Genomic DNA, 3,574 nt, shown 5'->3' on the forward strand with positions numbered 1-3,574 from the left:
AAATGTGTGAGAGGTGGTGTCACACTTAATTTGATCTGGTGTTTAGAGATGGCAGAATAGTACTGTTGAGTGCCTGATCCTGTAAACTCTTGCTTATGTGACTAGATTGGCAGGGTTTTGAGGATCAAACTCTAAATCTCTTTACTTAATGTCTGTAAAACCTATAACTATTGTATATATACTTTAAAAAAAGGTTTATTTTAAAATTGTATTTAAGAAAAGTGTATATATATACACACACACACACACATATATAATATTCTGCAATATATTTTCAAAAGTGACTAGTGATCTGGGGAACAATTGAGTTTTGGGGTGCCAAAGTTGAGACATCTTGGAGGAGTCAGATTTTCAGAAAGTGCTAGGATCCAGTCTTTGAAATTTGGGCCCCATGTATAGACGTCACAAACAGAGCACCCACAATTTAATACACCCCCAAAACATAAGTTAATACTGAAAATGTAGGTAATATGTATTTAAGAATCTAAATAATTGGACTGAATTTTTAAAGGTCTGGAATACATGAAGCTCCCATTCCCTTCAACATAAAATGTGTGTGTCTAGTCCCTCTGAAAATCAGGAAAGTTATTTAAATGTCTAAATATAGATTTAGCTTTCGCTACTCAAGTTTTAAAATATTGTCCTGTGTGTGCGCGCGCCATATCCTCTGTGCTAGATTTAAATCTGATTTGTTTCCAAGCCTTGGACTAAGCACGTAATTCCCTTTGACATTCATGGTTATTCCTCATACAAAACACAGTTTAAAATTTAGGGCTAGTTTAAGGCAATGGAGTGTCCTAGACAACTTGGGTCCTAGTATCTCAGATGGAGCCCTCATTGCTTCACCCCCATTATGGAGGCAATAGCAGGAGCTGGAGCATGGCTTGCCATACCTTCTCTTAGGGAAGGCTCACCTCTCAGGATCAGGTAAAGACACAAGTGTCTCCTCCTACATATAGTGCCTTGGGCTGGGGTGGTGTCAGCAGAGCCCCTCCTGCCTCCAAATAGCAGGTGTAGGCATTAACACCCCATTGATATGAATTGAGCCATTCACACTGTGACAGGGTGCCATCTGGAACTGGGGTACCACTGAGCCCCCTGACCCACCAGGCTTGGCTCCCTCCCACACTGTGCTGCTATGACAAGCTGAAAAGCCCTCCAGCCTGCACTTTCATCAGCATTCACACAGGTAGGGACACACCCAGCTGCAGTTACACACAGGTTCTTTAACCACCAGCTTCCCAGCCTAGAACCCCCAAGCAGTACCATCCTGACCTGGTCAAATCTGGCCAGTATATGGGTTTAATACCCAGTCCACCTCTCCCTCTGTGTGAGGAGGACAATACACACTTGTGGTAACCAAGCAGAGATTTTCCTCAAGCACTCCAGTCAAATCTCATGGTTAAATTAAAACAAAAAGGTTTATTAACTACAAAAGATAGACTTTAAGTGATCATAAGTGGTGGCAAACAGATCAAAGCAGATTACCTGGCAAACTAAGATTAATATACTAAATAGATAGGATATGAATAGCTGATTCTCACCCTAACTGATGTTACAGGCAGACTTGTAAATTCTTAAGGCACAAGCTACACTTGCTTTGCAGCTTGGAATCCCCAGGTGTTTCATACACAGGCTAGAAATCCCTTTAGCCTGGTTCCAGCACTTCCCACAATTCACTCTTTGTTTCTCAGGTGTTTCCAGGAGTCTTCTTGGGTGGGGAGTGAAGAACTTCAGATGATGTCCTCCATGCCTTATATAGCTTTAGCATAGGGCAGGAACGCTTTGTTTCAAAGCTAGTTCCCAGACCAATTTGTGGAAAAATACTGACATCCCAAGATGGAGTCCAGCATCAAGTGGCCTGGTCATATGTCCTTTAGAGTCATAGCAGCCATTCCTTGCAGGCTGTTTGTAGCATTCTCAGGAAAGCTCACCAACTGGGATATAAGCTTCTTCTATGGCCTATTGTTTTCCCTAATGGCTCATTGCCCTGAATAGGCCTTTCCCAACTAGCTATCTAGATGGAAAGCATCTTGCCTAGTGGGAGTCAACCAGGTGTAACTACATTTGAAGTATAGATACATAGTATTTGTAACTTCAGATACAAAAATGATACCTGCATACAAATAGGATAATCATATTCAGCAAATCATAACTTTTCCAATGACACTTCACATGAATTATCTTACATAAAATACATCATAATTATGCTGTAATCGTATCATAATAACACTATGAAGAATATGGGGTGCAGTGTCTCACACACACACCTCTCAGAACTATTGTTCCAGGTTTTCTATAGACTCAGCAGTTACTTTGTTCACATTTTCAAGGTTTTCTACACAATCATTACTACTGGAAACATTTTTTTTTAAATGACAGCTGAAAGTTTGACATCAAGTGACTCTAGGAACCAGTACTCTAGGCAAACATTACACTTGCCTTTATTGAGTATTAAGACCTATTAGAAGATGGTCATAAACCATTATCATTGGATAAATGTTTTGTACATTAGTGACTGGCCTGAAGAAATCACACATACTATAACTAACAATTGAGAGTAATACAAGTCTGTACTCCCAGAGCAGATAGCCAAGTGTTCTCCATGGACCATATGGACAATTTAATTGAGGAATTATTTTCACAGGTGATAAGCATTCACAACTCCAATTTACTTCATTTGAAGTCATTGTTGCTCAGAATCAAAAATCTAGCTCCAGATGTATTTACTGCATGACTTTTACATCTGTGAATTTATACTGTGCTTAAGCAGTTTCTCATGAAAAATACAGAATTCTGATTTACTGCAGAATGTAGAGACCTGTAACGCATGTCCTCACCAGAGAATGACAAATGTTTACCCTTTTTTATATTTATTGCTGCTGTTCTTTATTACGGTGACACTGTTTCCATCTTCATTTGTGCATCTTTCTATAACAGCAAATACATGCCAAATGTAAATATAGCAGTAAGAGTTTATGGAAGTAGAAACAAACATGGACAATATACTTTGCATGAGTTTCCTGTATGGAAATTATTCCATAATGTGTTCCTTATGCCAAAGCAATGCTTTATTTTCTGTCCTAAGCAATTATCTTGCCTGTTGTCTAGGCTACAATATGCACTGGGAAAGAGACATGATGTAAATGGTTGTAGTCTACTGTATTAATATGAATTTTCCCTGTTTTTAAATATGAGGAATGTCCAGTATGTTTTTCATGGTTAAATGATGAGATAAACTAGAAAAAATTGACTTGAATCTTTGGGGATACGGAAGGAAACATTTGTAAGCCTCAGACACCTAGTGACCTGCAATAATTTATCTTGAACTATTAAAATAAAATTGTCAATCTCAACTAGAAATAACTCTGAACATTAGCAAAGTGATGTTTTTCACTGGCTACTTTGCAAAAATGGAATGTAAATGACATCTTGCTGAATGGGTAGGGGGAAAACATCCTCTTTTGTGTTTAAGCATTCAAGTAGAAACTCTGAGCACTGGCAGGAATGTGTGTGAGAAACAAAGCATGACTTCAGCAACAAGACTCATAAAAAAACCCAGTCAATAATCTAT

This window comes from Gopherus flavomarginatus, chromosome 4, assembly GCF_025201925.1.
Source record: "Gopherus flavomarginatus isolate rGopFla2 chromosome 4, rGopFla2.mat.asm, whole genome shotgun sequence".
Lineage (NCBI taxonomy): Eukaryota > Metazoa > Chordata > Testudines > Testudinidae > Gopherus > Gopherus flavomarginatus.